Here is a 14,051-nt window from a genome sequence, read left to right as displayed (position 1 = left end):
ATGTTATATGTGGAGAGTCACATTCCAGATTTGAAGCTATGTTTTAGATTGAAGAAAACCTCAATTATAAATGGTAGATTTTTTCATGGTGGAGTATAAAGTTGATTTTTATTTTGATATGTAAATAAAGCGGTGGAGGAAAATGGCAAGGAACATATTCTGAGGGTTGAGAGATATTTAGTGTGACTTTCCTGAGTAACACTGAATAGCATTTTTAAAAATTTTTGGTATTTTATTTTTTAACGTAACTTGTTAGACATATATTTGGTAGCTTGTGGAATAACATCCCCCCGATATTCTCCATATTAAATGCTAAATATCAGTATTGTCTCTTCATTTCTTAGCAATATGACAGAAATAATGTGGGTTTTAATAATGAAAAGATACTGCTCCCTAAATGAGTTGACTCACTCACCAATCTGCATAAGTGGGTCTGGCAGTTATTACGCGGCTGCTGCATAAGAGAACTCATTGGAACGAACGTGGATTATATGTTAGCAGTACGGTGTCTGTTCACGGGTAAGAGCACAACTAGTTTTCTCTGCAGAAGCACCTCTCGTGTGCGTTGTCCAGTTGGCGTCTTTCCGGGCATCTGTTCATCAGCCATTGCTGGATCTTTGCTAGATTTTGAGCCTCAGATTCAGTGTCACATGAACCAGAAGGGAAGTGTGGGAACTCACTTACTCTTGCCCCAGAGTTGAGACCATCAATTCCTCCTGCCCTCCTGGTTTCCCAGAATAACTCTGGGTGCTGTCTCTCTTTGCACCTGCTTTGCTGGCCTGTGTGCTTCCTCCTCTCCGGTAAAAGTGGTTTTTTCTGCTAAAGTTAAAGAGAGTTAATTTTTTTTTAAGTTTATTCATTCATTTTGAGAGAGCAGAAGCGCAAGTGGGGAGGGGCAGAGGAGAGGAAAGAGCAAGAATCGCAGGGAGTCTCCACAGTGCCAGTGCAGAGCCTGACATGGAGCTTGAACTCAGGAACCGAGAGATCATGACCTGAGCCGAAGTCAGACACTCAACTGACTGAGCCACCCAGGTGCCCTATTTCTTTTCTTCAATATTTATTTATCTTGAGAGAGTGAGAGATTGTGAGTGGGGGAGGGGCAGAGAGCCAGGAAGACAGAATCCCAAGCAGGCTCCACACTCAGCGCAGACCCGGACTTGGGGCTTGAACCCAACGAACCAGGAGGTGATGACCTGAGCCGAAATCAAGAGTCGGACAGATGTTTAACGACTGAGCCACCTGGGCGCCTCAAGGAGAGTGAGTTTCCGGGGTGCCTGGGTGGCTCAGTCGGTTAAGCGTCCGACTTCAGCTCAGGTCATGATCTCACGGTTTGTGGTTCGAGCCCCACTTCAGGCTCTGTGCTGACAGCTCGGAGCCCGCTTCGGATTCTGTGCCTCCCTCTCTTTCTGCCCCTCCCCCACTCGCGGTCTGGTCTCTCTCTCTCTCTTCCTGAGTCAAGAAGAAAATCAGATTCTGTTTACATTCCAGTATGGAAACCTGTTAGCCCATAGTATGAAATAGTGTCCTTGTGGGCACCAAGAACCTTGTAACCCCTGATGATTAGATTTTGGGAACACTGAGGGACTGTTGCCAAAGAAGAATTTGTAATTTATGAAGAAATAGACGGGGTGGGGTGGCTACTCCTGGTCATACTAGCCCTTAAGCAGTGACAGACGTGAAGCCCTGAAATCTCTTCTCAAGGAAGAGTATTAACTGTGACATTTGTCTTGCTGAAGTAAGCCGTCCATTTCACGTGCTCGCTGATCCCTTATGTAAACAAGTATTGGTCTAGAAAAAGTTGTCTCTTGATGATTTTGTGTATTGATAGCTGACAGGAGCCTGAGGACTCGGCCTAGCAAACTCCTGGCAGACGTCACTAGGGGCTCTAGAAATACGTAGCTTGGATGTTGGAAGCTTACAGCTCACCCGTCACATGCAGCTTGCTGCCTGTATTTGTATGGCTGGCAAGCCAAGAAGTCTTTATGTTTTTAAATGTATTTTTATGGCTGTATGTATTTGTATGGCTGTATTTGTATGGCTGGCAAGCCAAGAAGTCTTTATGTTTTTAAATGGCTGCAAAAAGATCAAAACTACTTCACGAATTGAAAAAATTATTTGCAATTCAAATTTCAGCATCCATAAATCAAGTTTTGTTGGAACACTGCCAGGCCTAATCGTTTGTGTGTTGTCTGGCGGCTTTTGCACTAACTACAATGGCAGAGCTGTGACAGATACTGTTGCCCAGGAAACCTGCCAACTCCTGATGTAGGGCCCCTTTCCCTCCCTGAAAAAGTGGAAGAGAAAACCTTGCAAGAGCAGGTTTATTCTGCCAACACCCCAGGGCTCAATACTACCAGTTCTGTGCCCAAATCTGTTCTCATAAGGATCCCAGTCGTTGGCTTAAGTCTCACTCTTGTTATCTAATTTTCACGTGATTATTTCCATAAAGAAACTATTGCTAATTAACTTTACATCCTGAGGTACTGGAGGCTAAGAATCCAATACGTCTTTCTTGAATGGACGCAATTCAAACCATAAATTTGCCCTCTTGCTCCCCCACACCAAATCCGTGTTCTTTTCATATGCAAAGTACATTCCCCCCAGCCCCAAACCCCCTGAAGGCTTAATTCACCCAGCAAGCAAGGGAGCTCAACTTGAAAGACTCCTCTAAATACCATCTAAATCAGATGTGTGTGAGACTTGGGGTAGCTTTGTCCCGAGGCAACATTTCTCTCCATTTGGGAACATGTGAAATCAGACAAGTTCTCAGCTTCCAATGAACAGTGATCAGACAGGCACAAGATAGACCTTCCCATCCCAAAAGGGAGAAGTCAGGAAAAGGAGTTGTGAGGCCTAAGCAAGTCCAAAATAGGGCAAATTCCATTAGATTTTAAGGCCTGAGAATAATTCTCCTTGGCTAAATCCTCTGTCTTCTGAGCCCACTGGGGTGGTGGCCCTGCTTCTCATCCTGGATGGCGGCCCCGCCTCTGGAATTGAAAAGGTGGCTTCACCCTCTGGGACCGAGGAGGTGGTTCTGCCCTCAAGGTCGATCTGACCTGTGTGCACATCTAGATAGGTCTATCAGCCTGTTTTTCTGCCTGTAGAACCCCAGACATCCAACGACTTTCCTTCATTTCAACCCGTCTCTGTCCCCGTCAGTCCAAGCTGGTAACATTTCTGCTGAGTCGGTTGATGGATTCAGTCCCACACCTAATATCTCTGCTGTTCTGCCACATCCGTGTTCTCTCCAGAGCGTGCTTTTGCATTTTTTGCAGTATGGGTAAACTGAGGGTCTTCCAAATTTGTTTAACAATTGGTTCTTCAGCGTATCTCTGTCCTCCCAAATTGTACTATTAGCAAGAAGTCGGGCCAGGTCTTTAACGCTCTGCTTAGAAATCTCTTCCGCTAAGCATTCCAGTTCATTGTTTCTAAGTTCTGCTTTTGACAACACACTAGAACACAGTCTAGCCACGTTCTCTGTCACTTCATTACAAAAACCATTTCTTCTCCAATTTCTAGTACCATGTTCCTCACTGTTACCTGACACCAGAAGTACCTTGGACTTCCATGTTTCTACCAACAGCGTCTTCAGAAGGCCCTCCAGGTTTTTCGTACCAGGTGCCATCCTCTGCCAAATCCAAAGCTGCTTCCACATGAAAATATATAATTATTTTTTTATGAGAGCGTGCGAGTGAGTGAGGGGCAGAAAGAGAGAGGGAATCCCACCAGATACAGAGAGAGGGAGAGAGAGTGCAGAGCCCAAGCTGACCTGATGCCGGGCTTGAATTCACCACCCGTGAGATCATGACCTGAGCTGAAGTCGGATGCTTAACTGACTGAGCCACCCAGGTGCCCTGCTTCCATGTTTTAAGGTATTTGCTGCAGCAGCACCCTGCTTTCCAGTGCAGAGACCTTTATTCATTTGCTAGGTTGCCATAACAAAGTCCTTCAAAATGAGTGATTTAAACAACAGACACTTGCTGTGTTATGGGTCCAGAGGTCAGAAGTCTGAAAACGAGGTGCCACAGAGTTGTTCTCTCTGATGCTGAGAAAGAAGAACCTTGTTGCTAGCTGCGCTCTTTGGCTTGTCCATTCCTTGGCCTCTTCACATCATTTTCTCCCTGTGTGTGTCTATATTTGTGTCCAGATTTCTCCTTTTTATATGGATACCAGTCATATAGGCTTAGGGCCCATCCCAATGACCTCACTTAAACATGATTATCTTTGGGACACCTGAGTGGCTCAGTCGGTTGAGCATCCAACTCTTGATTTTGGCTGAGGTCATCATCTCATGGTTCATGGGATAGAGCCTTGGATGGGACTCTGTGCTGATAACCTGGAGCTTACGTGAGGTTCTCTCTTTCTCTCTCTCTGCCCCTCCCCTGCTCTCTCTCTCCCTTTATCCCAAAATAAATAAACTTTTAAAAAGACAATGATTATCTTTTTTTTTTTTTTTTTTTTTTAAATTTATCTTGAGAGAGGGAGAGAGCGAGCAAGCAGGGATACTGAAGCCACCTTTTGTCTCTTGGACTTTATTAGGACCACTGATGGAATTTGAACAAGTTTTGTGTATTTGATAATAGAACTGCATTTATGTTTGATTTCTCAATTTGATAACTTACTGTGGTTAGATAATGGAATGACTTTCTTGGAAATACTCACTGAAGAGTTCAGGAGTGTAGAGGAATTATGTCTGTCAGAAAAATATGTTCTTATATAGAGAAAGCAGACATGGTAAAATGTTAACATTTGGGGAATATAGGTAAAATGTATTTAGGAATTCTTCACTATTCTGTGAATTCTATAATTATGTGATTTTTTTAAAACTTTGCATCAGTATCAAATAATTTCTAAATAATAAAAAAAATGATTCATCAGATCAGGTCAATATATCCAAATCAATGCTATTTTTTGCATACCAGAAACTTTACAAAATGCGATTTAATAAAATAAATCCATTAAAAAATATATTAAAACACAGCATGTAAAAAAAAACTTGTGGTGTTGGAACTGTTCAGTATCATGACTGTGATTATGGATACATTAACCTACACAGGTGTAAAACTGAGTAGAACCTAATACATGAACACGGGTGTAAGTGAAACTGGAGAAATCTTGATAAGTACTGTGGACCATATTAATGCCAGTATTTTGACTGTGATACACTATAGTTTTGCAAAATGGTAACATTGGGGTAAACTGGGCTAAGTGTGTAAGGGATTTCTTTCTATTATTTTCTACACTGCAGGTGAATTTACAATTGTCTCAATAAAAGTTTCAATCGAAATAAGTCTATTAAAGATGTAAAAGGGGAATGAATATTATATACAGTCAATGGAATATTAAGTACTATGACACAACTACAGCTGCATAAACCACATGTCCAAGTATTAGATACATAATAGTGAGTGATAAAAGTCACTCTCAGAAGGCTATGCAGAATCTCATTGTTGAAGGCCAAATTAAAGTGAAATGGAATTACATATTATTTAGGCAGGCATGTAATCTGTGATAAAATGATGAACCAGAAAAGAAAGGACGATAACTGAGATATTTGTGTTGGTGTCTGTGCAGAGGAGCAGCAAATAGAAGCTGCAAATTCCTTGTAATTTCTTGTTTCTCAGATTGGATGACAGAGTCATGAACATTCATGAGAAAGAACTTGAGAACTTGTAACTAATGTTAGATGAAAGGAGGACATAAATACAGATAATTCATATTTTTTAAAATTATAGGAGAATACTAAGGGTAACCATGTGCCACTAAATATGAAAAATTAGATAAAATTTCTCCATTTTCTTGCAAATTCCTCCATTTTCTTGCATGGCCAAAATTGACCAAGCTGAAAAAGCAAGACTTACTAAGTCAGTAACAAATAAGGAAATTGCATTGTAGTTAAAATGTTCCTCAGTGAAATGTAGCAAGCTTAGGTTACTGAACAGTAAAACTACAAAACATTGACGGACTCGATCATCATTGTGTTATACAACGGTATGAGAAAATTTTATTTTATTTTTTAGTGTTCGTTTATTTTGAGAGAGCGCATGAGCAAGGGAGGGGCAGAAAGGGAGAGAGAATCCCAAGCAGACTCCACGCTGTCAGTACAGATCCCGATGCAGAGATTGAACTCATGAACCGTGAGATCATGACCTGAATTGAAATCAAGACTCAGGGGCGCCTGGGTGGCGCAGTCGGTTAAGCATCCGACTTCAGCCAGGTCACGATCTCGCGGTCCGTGAGTTCGAGCCCCGCGTCGGGCTCTGGGCTGATGGCTCAGAGCCTGGAGCCTGTTTCCAATTCTGTGTCTCCCTCTCTCTCTGCCCCTCCCCCGTTCATGCTCTGTCTCTCTCTGTCCCAAAAATAAATAAATGTTAAAAAAAAATTTTTTTTTAAAGAAATCAAGACTCAGATGCTTAACCAACTGAGCCACCCAAGCACCCCAGTATTAGAAAAGTTTAAAGGATAGATTACTCCTAAATTCATTTTACAATCCTAGTATAAACTTCACACCAAATCTGGATAGAGACCATAGAAAAACATATTATAGGCCGGTCTAATAGATGAAAGTTCTCTGAATAAAATGGAATCCAAGCTTTCCCATGTACACATCTGTATATGTCCATTTAGGCCGAATTATGTGAAATTACTGATAATTGGCCATTTTTTACATATGTGGTAGATTTTGCTTTCCAAAGATGGCTGTAGCCAAGAGCCAGCCCCTTCTCACCTCCTCTTCTACAGTGTGGCTGAGCCACCCCTCCCACCGAGAGTTCTGTTTGCTGGTGGTCGCCGTAGCCACCAGAATGTGGTGGAGGGCTGCTGCGTGCCCCCTACACACACACACATACACACACACACACACACACATACCGGAAAGGCAGTGCAGCTTCTGCTGTCCTGCCTGGAGTACTTGTTCTTGAAGTTCTGGGCTGCCACGTGAGCAGTCCTTCAGGCCGTGATGCTAGGGGTACCCCTGAGAGTCCATAAAGAGAAACAACGTAGATGGGTTCTGAGGCCACATGAAGAGAGAGATGCCGTATTCTTCAATGCCATCTTCCCAGCTCCAGCCACCAAACAGCTTTGCTTGTGACATCCTCTGGCCAAACCTTTCTGGAATTCCTGACCAACAGAACCGTGAGAGAGAATAACATCTTTGTTGTTATGTGTGCTAGGGTTTTGAGGGTGATATCTTAGGTAGCAGTTGTGATTAGAATAGAAATTTGGTCTACAAGTGGGGTGCTACTGGCCTTGGCACTGGGTGGTCAGCAGAATCTGGAAGACTCTAGAGGAAAATAGTAGTGAAACCCTGAAGGGCCCTTGGGGAGAGTATTAACAGAGTCCAAAGTCATAGGTTGTTGCTGAGCGCTTGAAGGAACATGGGGAGAGTGTTATGGGAACATGGGGAAAGGAGGCTTTTTAAATTTTATTTTTTAGAGAGAAAGAGAGCATGAGCAGGGGAAGGGCAGAGAGAGAGGGAGACACAGAATCCGAAGCAGGCTCCAGGATCTGAGCTGTCAGCACAAAGCCCGATGAGGGGCCTCGAACCCATGAGCCGTGAGATCATGATCTGAGCCGAAGTCGGACGCTTAACTGACTAAGCCCGCAGCTGCCCAAGGAGACTTTTTAGATAAAGTCAGACCTTCTCAATGTTGCCTTTGCCCTGACATACCTAATGCCCTCAAATGGAATACCTGGGGATGTGGCTTTTGCCTAATTGATACATAAAAAGCCCACAATGTCCCCGCTCCCACTTCCTATGTATCCCCTGCAACAATGCATATTTATAATTACCAAACTCCTTCTCTACCAAAATACTCCTAAAACAGAAATGGGGGTGGGGGGAGTAGGCGGTGCCTGGGTGGCTCAGTTGGTTAAGCATCTGACTCTTGATTTCAGCTCAGGTCATGATCTCATGGGTTCATGGGATTGAGCCCCATGTCTGGCTCTGAGCTGATTGTGGAGACTGCTTGGGATTCTCTCTCTGCCTCTCTCTCTCAAAATAAATAAATAAATAAACATTAAAAAAAAAACCCAGAAATTTGGGAGCTCCCCTTTTTAAGAATAGAAGTCAAGCCTTCAATGAGATAAGCCATAGCATCAGCTGGTGAGTTCTAAGAACCTGCTTGCAAATCTGGTAGAAAATCATTTTGAAGAAAATTTTATTACAACTTCAATTCCCAAGAGTATTTTCCATTACTTGAGTTGGAGACATGCTAACCAAAGAGTTGTCGTGAGATTCATGAATGTCTAGTTAAAAAAACAAACAAACAAAAAAAAAGGTAAAATTGCAAAGTTAGTGGAAAAAGACAGGATAAAATTATGGTATGACTAATTGTAGTGTTCACAGCGAAAAAGAAAATGGGAGAAAAATCAAATTGTAATCTGAAAAGTGATATAAATACATACATGTACACAATAAGTTTTAATTTTTGAATGTTTATTTATTTTTGAGAGAGACACAGAGCATGAGCAGGGGAGGGGCAGAGAGAGAGAGAGGGCGACACAGAATCCAAAGCAGGTTCCAGGCTCTGAGCTGTAAGCACAGAGCTCGACGTGGGGCTTGAACCCATGAACCATGAGATTGTAACCTGAGCTGAAGTTGGACACTTAAATGACTGAGCCACCCAAGTGCCCCCAAACCACAAAGTTTTAAACAGCAATATCAACTTTGACTAAAAAGGACGAACCCTACGCAAAATAAAAGGAGCTCTTAGGACTGCCAACTTTTGGGGTCAGGAAGAGACTGAGAAGGATTTCTTCTTGCAAACATGGATCAGTTTTTATTAATAAGGAAGGATGACTCAGATGGCAGAATCAAGGTCCAGAGGGCGCAGCCAAGAGCTAGGAAGAACTCCAAGAGAACAAGACCAAACCCTAAAGGGCGAGCTGGTAACATGTATTTAGTAGGATTTAGGCATTTCTGTAGACCAATGACTGCGGGGTGGGGACTGTTGTCCCCGGTTTCGAATAGGAGTATCTGTAGCGGTTTTTCTGTGTGTGCTCTGCTGTTGTATTTTCGGTGTGCGAGATGAAGACAGCCTCATTTAACCTTAATTTCCTTAGATGTCCATCGCCAAATATAGCCACCCTGGGTTGTGATTTCAACAAAGGAATTTTGAAAGAACACAAATATTCAGTCCATAGTGTATTTAATAGCAAGTAAGAAAATACACTAGGGGAAAAAAACTTCATTATATCATTAGGATTGAGAAGCTTCTTAGGAATACATCTGGTACAATGTTGAATTTAAAATGATGGGGCGCCTGGGTGGCTCAGTCGGTTGAGTGTCCAACTTCAGCTCAGGTCACAATCTCGCAGTCCGTGAGTTCGAGCCCCGCGTCGGACTCTGGGCTGATGGCTCAGAGCCTGGAGCCTGCTTCCGATTCTGTGTCTCCCTCTCTCTCTGCCCCTCCCCTGTTCATGCTCTGTCTCTCTCTTTCTCAAAAATAAATAAATGTTAAAAAAAAATTTTTTTTTAATAAAATAAAATGAAAACTATCAGGGTGTCTGGGTGGCTCAGTTGGTTAAGCCTCCAAAGCTTGGTTTTGGCTTCAGGTTACGATCTTAAAGTTGTGTGAGTTTGAGCCCCAAGTCAGGCTCTGTGCTGACAGGGCAGAGTCTGCTTGGGATTCTCTCCCTCTCTCTCTCTGCCCCTCCCAACTCACCATCTCTCTCAAAATAAAGAAATAAACTAAAAAAATAAAAATGAAAACTATCTAGGAATAAGTCTCTTAAAAACTTACAGAAGCAGAATTTATGAATAAAACAATAACATTCATAAAAGAATTGAAAAAATTTAGGGTGCCTGGGTGGCTCAGTCAGTTAAGGGTCCGGATCTTGATTTTGGCTCAGGTCATCATCCCACAGTTTGTTGGTTCGAGCCCACATCAGGCTCTGTGCTGACAAAAGCATGGAGCCTGCTTGGTTTCTTTCTCTCCCTCTCTGCCCCTCCCTGCTTCTGCTCTCTCTATCTCAAAAATAAAAAAAAACATTTAAAAAAAGAACTGAAAATTTCAAAGATATACTATGTTTAAAAATTTTTTTTAATTTTTATTTATTTTCGAGAGAGAGAGACAGACAGACAGACTGTGAGTGGGGAGGGGTAGAGAGAGAGGGAAACACAGAATCTGAAGCAGGCTCTAGGCTCTGTGCTGTCAGCACAGAGACCTACCCGGGGCTCGAACTCACAAGTGGCAAGATCATGACCTGGGCCAACGTCAGACGCTTAACCAACTGAGCCACCCAGGCACCCCAAAGATATACTATATTGATAGAGTCAAGTCAGTATAATGAAAATATTAATTGTTGCAAAGTAAAAATTTAATAAAATTCCAATGAGAACAATAAAAGAATTTTCTTTCTTGAAATGGGACAGATTCTATCATTTACAGGAAAGCTTACTGGTCTCCAACTATGCAAGATCATCATAAACAAGCACCGGTAGAATAGTTTCCCTTCCAGATACAGGAGGTTTTTTTAAGCTAGAATATGAAAACATTGTGGTACTCACACAGTGATAGACTAATAGGCAGATGGAAAAGAAAATATTCCAGAAAGGGTAACTTGGGCATATAGGAACTTGGGACATAAAAGAAATTAATTTGTAAGTATTGAAGAAAGAATGGGTTGTTTGATACTTGGTGTTTTGGGCTGAATTGCGCCCCCCTTTCAAATTCTTATGTTAGAGTCCAACCCCCAGCACCTCAGGAAGTGACTGTATTTGGAAACAGGGGCTTTAAAGAGGAAATTCAGGTAAAACTCAGTCATATAGATGACCCCAATCTGGAAGTGACTGGCGTCCTTGTAAGAAAGGCGATCAGGACACAGACACACACGGAGGGACAGCCATGTGAGGACACAGCCACCTGCAGGCCAAGGACGGAGTCTTTGGAAGAAACCAAACCTGCCAACACCTTAGTCTCGGACTTTTCACGTCCAGAATCTTGACACACGAGATTTCTGTTGTTCGTCCCACCCTGTGGTATTTGTTGTGGCAGCCCCCGTGCTACTGCTGAGAGGGTCTGCGTTGTGTCTGTGGAGTCTTGGTTCTCGGATTCCCCTCAAAACATTTGCGTGGGGATCCTGCTCAAATAAAGAGGGCCAGAAGGAAGGGATCAAGCACAAAGCAGCTCGCTGAGGACAGGCCGCCCTCGGGAAGGGAGGGCGGGCAGGTCCAGGGTGGCACCTGCACTGAAGTTTTGTATTGGCGACGGGTCACAGGTAGGGCGGTCTCCGACTGAGGTTGTTCCCCTCCCCTGGGAAGGGCAGTTCTGGCTCCTACAAGGTTCTTGCTGGAACCGTCATGGCCATCTTTCCCCACGGGGAGGTGAGGTGGGAGGGGGCTGAAACCGCCAAACGCGTGAACTCCACCAAACCGGGGGGGGGGGAGGCTGGGCAGAAGTTGAAGAGGAGAGCATGTGTTTTGCACCTGTGGCTCTTGGTCTGTCAGCTCCCAGGGTTGTTAGAAGCCACAAGGCCAAGATGTTGAAAACCACAAAGGATGTTGTGCCCTCGGCTTCTAACGTGTCACCTGTTTCTCACCACCCTTGCCTCCAGCTAACTGCCTGCTCTATCACTAGCAAACGAATACCCTTGGAGTCGGGAAATTAGCTTCCCATAGGGCAACAAAATGAAATGAGATCAATACTTCGCACTATACGCATACACACAACTCCAGAAAGATTAAAACTTAAGTGTCAAGCCAAAATGCTGAAACTGTTAGAAGATAATACAAGGAAATATTTTACGTTAACAAAATGGAGAGATATTTCTTTTTGTTTTCTCTTTCAAGAGAAAGACTTCTCAACGAGACACATAAGGAACCCATAAAAGAAAACCTAGATACATTTTGTAATGTCAAAACTAAAATCCAAGGGACCAACATGTTTATAATCTAAGTTCAAAGACAATGGATTAAACAAAAAAATTAAAACATGTTGCATATTGAGGATTTGTAAACAATATACATTCAACTCCGTGAATCTAGTAGAAAAAGATAACCCGACAGAAAAATGGGCAAAGGATAATTGACAGTCTACGAAACAAAACCCCAAATTGTGTGGAAATATATACACTTCAGCAGACACGTTACCTGTATGTTCTGCATTTCAAATATTAGTCCAGTTTTTAAAATCTTGATCTTAATTATTCATATCTCGCCACTAACTCCTCCTGATGTTCCAACATTAAACAGCATACTAGCTTTATGGTTATTGTCTATTTTTAAAATTATCTTAAAGCAGCCAACGATTTTTTCTAATTTGTTCTTTTTTTATTCTTTTTTGAGGGGGAGGGGGAGGGGCAGATGGAGACAAAGACTCTTAAGCAGGCTCCAGACTCAGCACAAAGCCTGACATGGAGCCCCACGCAGGGCTCAATGCCATGACCCTGGGCTCACGACCTGAGCCGAAATCAAGAGTTCGACGCTCAACCGACTGAGCCACACAGGTGCCCCTCTAATTTATTTTTGAAAACTCTGGAATGTAATTGTAAAATATTTATTTATATTTAGAGAGAAAGAGCATGTATGCAGGGGAGGGGAAGTTGGAGAGGGAGAGAGAATCCCAAGGAGGCTCCGCACCATCAGTGCAGAGCCAGACATGGGGCTTGATCCCACGACCCGGGTGATCGTGACCGGAGTCAAAATCAAGAGTCAGATGCCCAACCAACTGAGCCACCCAGGATCCCCTCTTAGTATTTTTGCATGGGTAGTCATAACCAAGTTTTGTCTGAGCTTCCTTTTCAAGTCATACATGTGGATTTTGGTGTCTTTATGCTGCCTAATAAATAGAAACAGTTCCTTCTTCTGTTTCCTCTGGAAATTTTTATGTGTAAGAATTCTGTAATCACTGGATGTTTGAAAGAATTCCCCCCCCCCAAAAAAATAAAAGAATTCCCCAGAAAGTCAATGATTGGTGCTTTTTGGCAGATAATCTCTGAAATTGTCCTCATTTTTATCCATGATGTGTTTTTCTCCTTTCTTGAGTTGAATTTGGCACATCCATCCCAGGAGAATCATTTAATTTCAAATTTCTTAGCATAGAGAGGATTCTCATTCAATTTCCTGTATGTCTGTGGTTGTTCTCTTTTTATCATCCTTTCCTTCTCTCTGTAAGGATAGTGACTTATTTAGAACTTTCCCCACATGAATTATGGATCAGCTTTATTTTTTTGTTAATTCCTATCTACTTAATATAAACGTATGGATAAAAATTCTTTTATTTCCTCAGTTGGATTCTTAAACCAATTGTCTCTTCTTTTTTAACGTATTGATAGATTTGGGCTTCCAGTGTTTCAAATCGTAATCTTTTTTTTTTTTTTTTTATAATGTTTTTGTTTCTTTTTGAGACACAGAGCGTGAGCAGGGGAGGGGCAGAGAAAGAGGGAGACACAGAAACCGAAGCAGGCGCTAGGCTCCGAGTTGTCAGCACAGAGCCGGATGCGGGCCTCGAACTCACAGATCGCGAGATCGTGACCTGAACCTCAGTCAGACGCATAACCGAGTGAGCCACCTAAGCGCCGCCTAAATCGTGATCTTTTACGTTTTTCCCCAAAGCGTGTTCACAACTCGGTCCCGGGCGCGCGGTCGCCCTCGCGTCTCTAGGCAACCAGCGCTCCTCAGACGGCCGGGCGCCTACGTGCCGCGGATCCTTCTGGGAAATGTAGTACAAAGGCCCCTTCCTTGAGTGAAGCTGACCGGAAAAAAAAAAAAAGAAAAAAGAAAAAACAAAGGCGTCTTTCTCTCGCGCACGCGTACTCGCACTCGCACGGCCACCGACGCTTTCGGGTTGCGCCCCTTCTCTTTGTCCTTCGTCGCCAAGCGAGAGGCGAGTGTGGGCGTCTCCGCGCGCGCGCCCGCGTACCCGTGCGCGGCCCCGGACCCCGCCGCAGCCCGGTCGGGATTTCGTGGGCCCGCTGGCTCAGCACGGAGCCCAGCGGGTCGTGGCCGGGGGCGCGTGCGGGCGGGAGGCGGGGCGTCGGTGAGGCGGGGGGGGGGGGGGGGGGCGCGCGGGGGGGGTCCGGTGGTCCCGGCGCCTGCGCGTCCGAAGACT

General features: G+C 43.6%; 1 protein-coding gene across 1 annotated transcript in view; it reads left to right on the top strand.

Annotated features, from left to right (window-relative positions):
* The window catches only part of ZNF84 (zinc finger protein 84), a 63,465-nt gene that overhangs the window by 17,656 nt on the left and 31,758 nt on the right, over positions 1-14,051 (top strand). The gene's annotated exons all lie outside the window — the stretch shown is intronic.

This window comes from Herpailurus yagouaroundi, unplaced genomic scaffold (genome assembly GCF_014898765.1).
Source record: "Herpailurus yagouaroundi ecotype Mexico unplaced genomic scaffold, PumYag 437, whole genome shotgun sequence".
In the NCBI taxonomy this organism is placed as follows: domain Eukaryota; kingdom Metazoa; phylum Chordata; class Mammalia; order Carnivora; family Felidae; genus Herpailurus; species Herpailurus yagouaroundi.
This window is presented reverse-complemented; position numbering and strand designations above follow the sequence as displayed.